Source organism: Procambarus clarkii, chromosome 56, assembly GCF_040958095.1.
Source record: "Procambarus clarkii isolate CNS0578487 chromosome 56, FALCON_Pclarkii_2.0, whole genome shotgun sequence".
NCBI classification, from domain to species: Eukaryota; Metazoa; Arthropoda; class Malacostraca; order Decapoda; family Cambaridae; genus Procambarus; species Procambarus clarkii.
Window position 1 is genome coordinate 30,439,137 of NC_091205.1, and position 12,392 is coordinate 30,451,528.

A 12,392-nucleotide genomic window follows, 5' to 3' on the forward strand; every position below is an offset into this window, starting at 1 on the left:
AGAATAAAAACAGTAGCAACAACAATAACAACAGTAACAATAACAACAGTAGCACCAACAGTAACAACAGTAGCACCACCAATAACAACAGTAGCACCACCAATAACAACAGTAGCACCAACAATAACAATAGTAGCACCAATACTAACAACAGCAGCACCAACAATAACAACAGATACAACAACAATAATAACAGTAGCATGAACAATAACAATAGTAGCACCAACAATAACAACAGTAGCACAAAGAATGACAACAGTAGCACCAACAATAACAACAGTAACACCAACAATAACAATAGTAGGACCATTTATAACAACAGTAGCACAAACAACGACAACAGTAGCACAAACAACGACAACAGTAGCACCAACAATAACAACAGTAGCACCAACAATAACAACAGTAGCACCAACAGTAACAACAGTATTACCACCAATAACAACAGTAGCACCAACAATAACAACAGTAGCACCAACAATAACAACAGTAGTGCAAACAATGACAACAGTAGCACCAACAGTAACAATAGTAGCACCAACAATAACAACAGTAGCACCAACAATAACAACAGTAGCACCAACAATAACAACAGTAGCACCAATAATAACAACAGTAGCACCAACAATAACAACAGTAGCACCAACAATAACAACAGTAGCACCAACAATAACAACAGTAGCACCAACAGTAACTATATTAGCAACAACGACATAAATAATAACAACAGTAGTTCTTTCAAGAAAAATAAAGAAATACCATTAACAGAAGCACCAACAACAGAAGACGGGAAGGAAACTATCAGGAGAATGCGCCAAGCGATTAGGACTCTGTTGGATTATTAAGGGATGAGAAGAAGGATTTCGAAATAGGATTTGGGATGGGACGGGGTGAAAGGAATGGTGCCAAATCTTTTAAACGGTCGGGGATTGAACGCCGACCTGCAGGAAGCGAGACCGTCGCTGTACTGTCCAGCCCAAGTGGTTGAGCAACAACAGAAGAAGTAACAACAGTAGTACCAACAACAAGAGAAGTGAAAACAGCAGTTGCACCAACAACAGAAGAAGTATATACTGTAATAACTCCAACAATAGAAATACAAGCAATAATAGCGACCAAAAAAAGAGCAATCTGCCAGTTTAGTTGTTATTTCTTCAGCTGGTGGGAAGTGATTCAGCGCTCGCTGAACAGGAGAGAGTTTAAGCTCACTGTTCCGACCAAAAAAATCACCCCATCACAAACCACATTCCGTCCCCTGCTCACACTAACAATAACAACACTCTCCTAATGTTATGACAATCACATGCAAAAGAGAGCATCTGTAAGCACTTCAACAATGTTATTGTTGTCGTTATAAAACAGCCTTCCACTACGGAAAATTAACACGAATAGCTTTAATTAGCAATATATTAGACAACAGATTAATTTTCTACTGTTGCTGTATAGTTTTGTGACGGTACTTTTTGGTGTATCTTAATTAGCACACGCGGGTGAGAAGTGTGTTTAATAAAACAAGTTTTAAAACGTATGCAGTGTGGAGGTAGAGCTGGGGAAACGAGAAAGAAAGGGAGAGCGAGAGAGAAGAGAGAGAGAGAGAGAGAGAGAGAGAGAGAGAGAGAGAGAGAGAGAGAGAGAGAGAGAGAGAGAGAGAGAGAGAGAGAGAGAGAGAGAGAGAGAGAGAGAGAGAGAGAGCGAGAGAGAGAGAGAGAGAGAGAGAGAGAGAGAGAGAGAGAGAGAGAGAGAGAGAGAGAGAGAGAGAGAGAGAGAGAGAGAGAGAGAGAGAGAGAGAGAGAGAGAGAGCGAGAGAGAGAGAGAGAGAGAGAGAGAGAGAGAGAGAGAGAGAGAGAGAGAGAGAGAGAGAGAGAGAGAGAGAGAGAGAGAGAGAGAGAGAGAGAGAGAGCGAGAGAGAGAGAGAGAGAGAGAGAGAGAGAGAGAGAGAGAGAGAGAGAGAGAGAGAGAGAGAGAGAGAGAGAGAGAGAGAGAGAGAGAGAGAGAGAGAGAGAGAGAGAGAGAGAGAGAGAGAGAGAGAGAGAGAGAGAGAACTGAGAAAGTTGGGACTCACTGTAAATCAGCCATAAGCATCCATGGTAAGAAGCTCGCGTGATCATGTGAGAACACAGGTGGGAAGGAAACGCTGAGAGAGGGAGAGAGCAGAGGCGCAGGTAAGATGGAAGGGGCAGGGGGCAGTGGGAAGGAAGGTAAAGTAACAAGCAGAGGAAGAGAAGTAGACGAAGAGGGAGGTATGTTAGGATGGATGAAATGTAGAATGAAGGAGGGAGGAGAGGGAGAGAGAGGAGAGGAATGAAATGAATGAAGAGAGACAGGAAAGCTGCATAAAACGTAGTAAGAAGGAAAGGTAATATGGAACCGAGAAGGAGAGAAGGTAAGTGAAAAATACCGAGGGACGAATGATGGAAAAGAGGAAAGGAATTAGAGTGGAAAGGGCGAAATTATGACTGATGGTAAAACAAGTTAAGGGATCAACAGAGGGGATGACAGGAAAGGAAATTAGGTGGAAGAAGAGAAACAAAAATTGTCCTTGGAAAATATGCTAATCAGCATCACCGTAACACAAAACTCATCCCTAAACCGAAAATTTATGTTAGTTACACCTTTAGTAAATTTGTGTTGTTGCATACGAATTGGGGTTTAAAGATGAGGTAAAGCAACATGCAATATGGACTCATATAGTTGTGCTTGCGGGGGTTGAGCTCTGGCTCTTTGGTCCCGCCTCTCAACTGTAATGTGTGGGTCAGCCCGGAGCCTCCCTCCGCCCTATGCAAGCTCACCATAATAGACAAATATAAAACAGGAAGTGACTAGAGTGCAGCGGAATGTGTTTTATCTTCAACAAATCACCCGGTGCATAATAAGTAATTATGTACTCTTGTATTTTGATATTTATAGTGTACACTTGTATTTAGATAAGTATAGTGTACACTTGTATCTTGATAAGTATCGTGTACACTTGTATAGTGATAAGTATAGTGCACACTTTTATCTTGATAAGTATCGTGTACACTTGTATAGTGATAAGTATAGTGTACACTTGTATAGTGATAAGTATAGTGTATACTTGTATAGTGATAAGTATAGTGATAAGTATAGTGTACATTTGTATAGTGATAAGTATAGTGTACACTTGAATAGTGATAAGTATAGTGTACAATTGTATAGTGATAAGTATAGCGTACACATGTATATAGAAAAGTATAGTGTTCACTTGCATAGTGATAAGTATTAGTATACACTTTTATATAGATAAATATAGTATACACTTGTATAGTGATAAGTATAGTGTACACTTGTATAATGATAAGTTTTATTGCTTACTTGTATAGTGATAAGTATAGCGTACACTTGTATGTAGATAAGTATAGTGTTCACTAGCATAGTGATAAGTATTAGTATACACTTTTATATAGATAAATATAGTATACACTTGTATAGTGATAAGTATAGTGAACACTTGTATAATGATAAATATTAGTGTACACTTGTAAAAGGATAAATATTAGTGAACACTTGTATAATGATAAATATTAGTGTACACTTGTATAATGATAAATATTAGTGAACACTTGTATAATGATAAACATTAGTGAACACTTGTATAATGATAAATATTAGTGTATACTTGAATAATGATAAATAAAATGTACACTTGTATAATGATAAGTATAATGTACACTTGTATAATGATAAATAAGAGGATACAACTCTTATTTGGAAGTTTAATTTTGAAGGAGCGTTTTTTTAGAATAAATCGGGAGAATGTATTTTGTGATGGCTGTAGAATACACACAGACCAGCTACAGTGTTTCAGTGTTGGAAAGTATGCACGTATAGTACTGGGCCAGATGCACGTGCAACACTGTGTCAGGTGCACGTGCAACACTGTGCCACGTGCAAGTGCAACACTGGGCCACGTGCACGTGCAACACTGGGCCATGTGCACGTGCAACACTGTGACAGGTGCACGTGCAGTACTGGGCCAAGTGCACGTGCAACACTGTGCCAGGTGCACGTACAGTACTGGGCCAAGTGCACGTGCAACATTGTGCCAGGTGCACGTACAGTACTGGGCCAAGTGCACGTGCAACACTAAGTAAGGTGCACGTGCAGAACTGGGCTAGGTGCCCGTGCAGTACTGGACCAAGTGCACGCGCACCACTACGTCAGGTGCACGTGCAGTACTGGGCCAGATGCACGTGCAACACTAGGGCCAGGTGCACGTGCAGCACTGGGCCAGATGCACGTGCAGCACTGGGCCAGATGCACGTACAGCACTAGGGCCAGGTGCACGTGCAGCACTGGGACAGGTGCATGTGCAGCACTGGGCCAGATGCACGTGCAACACTAGGGCCAGGTGCACGTGCAGCACTGGGCCAGATGCACGTGCAGCACTGGGCCAGATGCACGCACAGCACTAGGGCCAGGTGCACGTGCAGCACTGGGTCAGGTGCACGTGCAGCACTGTGCCAGGTGCACGTGCAGCACTGGGTCAGGTGCACTTGCAGCACTGGGCCAGGTGCACGTGCAGTACTGTGCCAAGTGCACGTGCAACACTAAGTCAGGTGCACGTGCAGAACTGGGCTAGGTGCCCGTGCAGTACTGGACCAAGTGCACGCGCACCACTAAGTCAGGTGCACGTGCAGTACTGGGCCAGGTGCACGTGCAGCACTGGGCCAGGTGCACGTGCAGCACTGGGCCAGGTGCACGTGCAGCACTGGGCCAGGTGCACGTGCAGCACTGGGCCAGGTGCACGTGCAGCACTGGGCCAGGTGCACGTGCAGCACTGGGCCAGGTGCCCGTGCAGCACTGGGCCAGGTGCACGTGCAGCACTGGGCCAGGTGCACGTGCAGCACTGGGCCAGGTGCACGTGTAGTACAGGGCCAGGTGCACGTGCAGCACTGGGCCAGAGACATGTGCAGCACTGGGCCAGATGCACGTGCAGCACTGGGCCATATGCACGTGCAGCACTGGGCCAGAGACACGTGCAGCATTGGGCCAGGTGCACGTGCAGCACTGGGCCATATGCACGTGCAGCACTGGGCCAGAGACACGTACAACACTGTGCCAGGTGCACGTGCAGTACTGGGCCAAGTGCACGTGCAACACTGTGCCAGGTGCACGTACAGTACTGGACCAAGTGCACGTGCAACACTGTGCCAGGTGCACGTACAGTACTGGGCCAAGTGCACGTGCAACACTAAGTAAGGTGCACGTGCAGAACTGGGCTAGGTGCCCGTGCAGTACTGGACCAAGTGCACGCGCACCACTACGTCAGGTGCACGTGCAGTACTGGGCCAGGTGCACATGCAGCACTGGGCTAGGTACACGTGCAGCACTGGGCCAGGTGCACATGCAGCACTGGGCCAGGTGCATGTGGAGCGCTAGGCCACGTGCAGCATTGGGCCAGGTGCACGTGCAGCATTGGGCCAGGTGCACGTGCAGCACTGGGCCAGGTGCACGTGCAGCACTGGGCCAGGTGCACGTGCAGCACTGGGCCAGGTGCACGTGTAGTACAGGACCAGGTGCACGTGCAGCACTGGGCCAGAGACATGTGCAGCACTGGGCCAGATGCACGTGCAGCACTGGGCCATATTCACGTGCAGCATTGGGCCAGAGACACGTGCAGCATTGGGCCAGGTGCACGTGCAGCACTGGGTCAGGTGCACGTGAATCACTGGGATTATACACGTGAAGAACTGGGCCATATGCACGTGCAGCACTGGGTCAGGTGCATGTGCAGCACTGGGCCAGATGCACGTGCAACACTAGGGCCAGGTGCAAGTGCAGCACTGGGCCAGATGCACGTGCAGCACTGGGCCAGGTGCACGTGCAGCACTGGGTCAGGTGCACGTGCTGCACTGGGCCAGATGCACGTGCAACACTAGGGCCAGGTGCACGTGCACCACTGGGTCAGGTGCACGTGCAGCATTGTGCCAAGTGCACGTGCAGCACTGTGCCAGGTGCACGTGCAGTACTGGGCTAGGTGCACGTGCAGCACTGGGCCAGGTGCACGTGCAGCACTGGGTCAGGTGCACGTGCAGCACTGGGTCAGGTGCACGTACAGCACTGGGCCAGGTGCACGTGCTGCACTGGGGCAAGTGCACGTGCAGCACTGGGCCAGGTGCCCGTACTGCACTGGGCCAGGTGCACGTGCAGCACTGGGCCAGGTGCACGTGCTGCACTGGGCCAGGTGCACGTGCAGCACTGAGTCAGGTGCACGTGCAGCACTGGGTCAGGTGCACGTGCAGCACTGGGCTAGGTACACGTGCTGCACTGGACCAGACGCACGTGCAGCTCTAGGTCCAGATGCACGTGCAGCACTAGGGTCAGGTGCACGTGCAGCACTGGGTCAGGTGCACGTGCCGTACTGGGCCAGGTGCACGTGCAGCACTGGGTCAGGTGCACGCGCAGCACTGGGCCAGGTGCACGTGCAGCACTGGGTCAGGTGCACGTGCATCACTGGGCCAGATGCACGTGCAGGTCTTGGTCCAGGTGCACGTGCATCACTGGGCCAGATGCACGTGCAGCTCTAGGTCCAGGTGCACGTGCATCACTGGGCCAGGTGCACGTGCAGCACTGGGTCAGGTGCACGTGTAGCACTGGGCCAGGTGCACGTGTAGCAGTAGGTCAGGTGCACGTGCAGCATTGGACCAGGTCCACGTGCAGAACTGAGCCAGTTGCACGTGCAGTAGTGGGCCAGGTGCACGTGCAACACTTGGCCAGGGGCACGTGCAGCATTGGACCAGGTCCATGTGCACGTGCAGCATTACACCAGGTGTACGTGCAGCACTGGGCCAGGTGCACGTGCATCACTGGGCCAGGTGCACGTGCATCACTGGGCCAGGTGCACGTGCATCACTGGGCCAGGTGCACGTGCATCACTGGGCCAGGTGCACGTGCATCACTGGGCCAGGTGCACGTGCATCACTGGGCTAGGTGCACGTGCAGCACTGGGTCAGGTGCACGTGCATCACTGGGCCAGGTGCACGTGCATCACTGGGCCAGGTGCACGTGCATCACTGGGCCAGGTGCACGTGCATCACTGGTGTCGGAAAATCCGACACCATTTAATAATCATACAGATAATAGCTGTATTGTATAAACAAGTTACCCATAGAAAACGTAACTTGTAGTGGAATTACCGTCTAAAGAAAACGGGATATCATCACCACACACTATTATAATTCACCACCTATTATGGTGGGAATTATTCTTAAATACATTAGTCTTTGGACTTTACCATCATAAAACATCTTATATAAATTAACTTAATTATCAATATTAAAGTAGAGTAAATGTGACCCTTCTATCACTTTCTGACATGTGGACAATGTAAGCCAGGCGTCAGAGTGAGGAAGGAGGGCAGCCATTGTTGAGACTAGACCAGAGGCTCACAGGAGCAAATACGGCTCCTGTTAATTTTACTTGGACGTAGTGTTATGGAAACCAAAGGTGTACCATTTTCAACACGCTGTCAACAAAGCAAGCTAAGTGTTCTTTCCGAAACCCATGTATCTTCATTTATGGCCATTAATGTCATTATATAGGGTGACCCGGTTAGAGCACGTGGAAGCCTCAAACTAAAGGTAATTAAGCCAGGTCTTTAAGGTTCCATGTATAGTGTTTTCTCTGATATAGCTTGTCATATATAGAATCTGGTTTTACAGCTAGCGCCCTTTTGACAGGTCAAGACGAGGAAGGCTTTGTGCATCAGTTACTGGGTAATGGAAGCTACCTCAAAGAGGATAATTTGGTGTCTACACCCTAGTTATACCTGGTGGACTAACCTGCTGTACTATAAGATAAGGAACCTTTTCAATGTATGTAGTCTATTACTGTAGTTTGATTGGCTGCATATATAAAAAGAATAAACCCCCCCTAATGTGTAGAGGATCGATTTGTGAGATTATGAGATTATTGCAGAAATACAGTCCACTTATCATTATACAAATTGCTATTGAAGTATATAAATTAACGTAAATATAAATTCATATAAATTAAATAAATATAAATCTCACAGGTCGGTTCCCACATTATTTGGTCATCTTCGAACCGGATGACGGATTATTTGATCCTTTGAACCCACAACTGGGCCAGGTGCACGTGCATCACTGGGCTAGGTGCACGTGCAGCACTGGGTCAGGTGCACGTGCATCACTGGGCCAGGTGCACGTGCAGCACTGGGTCAGGTGCACGTGCATCACTGGGCCAGGTGCACGTGCATCACTGGGCCAGGTGCACGTGCAGCACTGGGTCAGGTGCGCGTGCATCACTGGGCCAGGTGCACGTGCATCACTGGGCCAGGTGCACGTGCATCACTGGGCTAGGTGCACGTGCAGCACTGGGTCAGGTGCACCGTGCAGCACAGTGCCGTCTGGAGCTTTGTGTAACAACTTTAGTTAAGTTTACGAACAAGTAGATGTAAGTACTCTATTAGTGATATGATTTGCGTGTTGTGGTGTTATACATCTGTGCTAATGTATAACACCTTTTAATGTATAACAGATGTATAACGTCTAGTTTCCTAGCGCATTTACCTGTAACATTTGTACCATGTCCTGTGAAGGACAGATTTTCACACATTTTCACTCAATGTGATAATTGACGGATTTTGTTTTCTTGTCTTTTAGTTAGGACAATATATTTATTTGCTCGGTTAGATAGTCAACAGTTAGTTTTCTAAGCCAATGGTAACTTGCCAACATCGTCCCATAGATAAAATTATTTTGACCTTTCCTTTCTTGTCTCAAGAAAGCATAAGTGTTCAATCATTTGTATAGGCGCATGCTTCTGGTACTAAGTTTACAGAAGCAGTCCAATCATCTACCCTGGAGTACACTCGTCTTAAAGGATGTTCCAAGGACTACCGACCACTACCTGAAAGGCTTGATTTCTTACGCAGTTTTCAACGAGGTTTCCCATCAACTGGAAGTCTCTTAAGCATACATACCAGTCCCTTATGCTAGACCTTATCAACTTCTCCAGCAATATCCCGGACTATGACGTGTGGGACCATCTCTACCTCTTACGGTAGAGATTATTGGGTCCTTTAACAGGCAACTCTAGGAGCAGGTCCGGTGAGTTTCTTTTGTCTAGGTAACCATATTGTGTGTTACTAACAGTGGATTTTTATCATGGTTCAATTCTAGTCATTCAACAAAGATTTTTTTGAATGGCCTAGACTGCAAAGCAAAGATTTTGGCCGATAGTTTTTAATGATATTTTAATTGTATTTTTATAGACAGCTGCAACACTGGATTTATTTCAGATTAGTGCCCAGATTTGCTGATCGATGTAAGCTTGGAAGCGGGCTGGGAGTAGAAGGTAATTATCACACCAGAGCATTAAACCTGTACGACTCTGTACACATGGAAGGAATATGAGGAAAAAGGTTTGTCAGTGGACAGAAAAGGAATAGTGCCAACCCCATGGACAGTCGGGGGATCAAACACCGACCTGCAAGAAGCGAGGCCGTCATTCTACCGTCCTGCCCAAGCACTGGTCAGACTGTGAGTGGAAGTGCACATCTTTTATGGATGGTTGGAAGTCCCTACAACCATAACGACAAGTCCCTCGGACTCACTCAAGTCCGACGGTCGTTTCGTTTCACGTGTTGTTTCATGTGTCGTTTTACGTGTCGTTTCACGTGTCGTTTCACGTAGACATACGAACGTTCTCCTTTGTTATGTTACATGACGAGTGCAGAAGAAATGATGTAATTACTATTATTAAATTCCTAAAACTATGAATAGTTGTAACCGCGTTTGACCTTAAAGAAAATCCTCATAAACATTGACCAAATGGTCGTTAATACAGCCGCCGGGAAAACACTTGCCACACGCGACTCACAACTGCAACCCGTCCTCAGACCAAGGCAATTCCATCCAGCGGTCGACCCCAAAGGCGCATTCATAAATCTTAACATTCTGTTCATTCAAAACAGGAATTATCTCAAATTTAAATTAGCATTGTAATATATAAGCATACTGTGTATATTTAAGCATAGGTTAGGTAAGGTTGGGTGTTTAGGTTCTGTTGGCGATTATTTGTATTTTTAGTACCTGGGTGAAGCATTTAAAGCGTTGTGGTTCAACAACCTGATCTAGACTCAAGTCGATTACATCCAGCGGTCGACCCCACAGACGCATTCATAAATTTTAACATGCTATACATTCAAAACAGGAATTTTCTCAAATATAAATTAATATTATAATATATTAGCATACTGTGCGTATATTGGCATAGGTTAGGTTAGGTGTTTAGGTTCTGTTGTCGATTATTTGTATTTTTAGTACGTCGGTGAAGCATTTACAGCGTTGTGGTTCGAACAAAATTCGTCAGTGAAGCACCGGAAGTGTTCGAACGAAATCAGTTGTGAGTCGCAACCTGTCATCCAAACAGAAAGCTAAAAGTAATTCCATGCACCCGCCAAACCACCTGTTTACGAATGAAAAACGGTTTACAGACAACTGATTTCGTTCAAACACTTCAGGAACAAGTGCTTCGTTCAATCCCCGACCGTTCAAGTAGTTGGGCCTCATTCCTTTCCCTCGTCCTATTCCAAATCCTTATGCTGACCCCTTCCAAGTGCTACATAGCCCTAATGGCTGCGCTTTCTACTCATAGTTCCCTTCCCTTCACACACACAAGCACCCACTCACACAGGGGGTTTAACAGGGGTCTGGTAGCTGAGTGAACAGCGCGCGGGACTCGTAATCCTGTGGCCCGGGTTCGATTCCCGGACTAGGTAGAGACAAATGGGCAGAGTTTCTTCAGCCCGTCCTCCAAACAAAGACCCAAAAGTGATTCCATGCACCCGCCAAATCATCTGTTTATGAATGAAAAACGGTTTACACACGACTCACAACTGATTTCCTTCGAACACTTCCAGAACAAGTGCTTCACTGACGATTTTTGTTCGAACACAACGCTGTAAATGCTTCAGCCACCTAGTACAAATACAAATAATCGCAAACAGAACCTAAACACCTAACCTAACCTTACCTATGCCTATATATGCAGAATATGCTAATAAATTATAATATTAATTTGTATTTTAGAAAACTCCCGTTTTGAATGAACAGCATGTACAAATTAATGAATGCGTCTGTAGGGGCGACCGCTGGATGTAATGGATGAGTCGAGGACGGGTTGAGTTTCTTTCACCCTGATGCCCCTGTGAAAGATTTTGGGTGTGTGTGTTTGGGGGGGGGGGGGGTGTAGTAGTTAGTAGTTAGTAACAGTTGATTGATTGAGAGTCGAGAGGCGGCGGGAAAGAGCAGAGCTCTACCACCCACAAGCACAACTAGGTGAATACACAAACACACACACACACACACACATAATATATTAGAAAGAACTTTTTTAGTGTCAGTGTGGTTGACAAATGGAATGCATTAGGAAGTAATGTGGTGGAGGCTGACTCCATACACAGTTTCAAGTGTAGATATGATAGAGCCCAATAGGCTCAGGAACCTGTACAACTGTTGATTGACGGTTGAGAGGCGGGACTAAAGAGCCAGTGCTCAACCACCGCAAGCACAGTTAGGTGCGTACACACAAACAACAACAACACAACAACAACAACAACAGATGCGCCCAATATTTCCTTGCAGAAAGAGACAGTATCACAACTCGTTATCACAGGATTCAATTACCTTCACCCTCCTCGTTTCTTTAGTCTCCTCGTCCGTATAGCGACCAGTTGCATCAAGGTAAAACGATAATATGCATTTGTGTCCTAAGCTGTTCTCTATCAGCAGAAACTCCACACGAACAACTACAATTCCACTAGTGAACTATTACTGCCTCTTAAGCATATATAAACATTTTCTGGAAAGCATGTTCACTTTTTATTTAAAAATTTCTTACAATAAAAATTTGGTGTGAGAAACTGAGCAGTTCGGTACAATATACAGCGAGCAATTATTTGCACTCCATATTGGGTGTATATACTGAGAGTGTAATATACTCTCATATAAATATACAGTGAGTCATGAACTGCGTTCGATACAGAGATATACATGCAGATTATAAACGTTTGTATATTTTGGTATATTTGGGTCATGAAAGTAAACACTTCGAAAGGCATATTTGTCTGTATATACACCTAGAGATAGGAAGCCTTTTAGGTTTATCCATGTTCTCCAAGGTTAAATACTGGCAGTTTCTAGGATGCGACTCACAACAGCCTACTAATCCCCAATTATCTAAATACTGGTTGGTGAACACCAGGATCAGTTATAAGGAGAGGCCCAGACCTTTCTCTAAAGCTTCGAATCGAACAGAGGACCAAGCGGAGGTAACCTGATTACACTTATTTTACTCCTTCACTACAACTTACACTGCTGGAGAGTTGCGCTCTGGCAGCCGTGGGG

At 46.1% G+C, this 12,392-nt stretch overlaps 1 protein-coding gene across 1 annotated transcript in view; it reads right to left on the bottom strand.

Annotated features, from left to right (window-relative positions):
* Window positions 1-12,392, bottom strand: part of LOC138353238 (putative carbonic anhydrase-like protein 2) — an 867,912-nt gene that overhangs the window by 570,929 nt on the left and 284,591 nt on the right. The gene's annotated exons all lie outside the window — the stretch shown is intronic.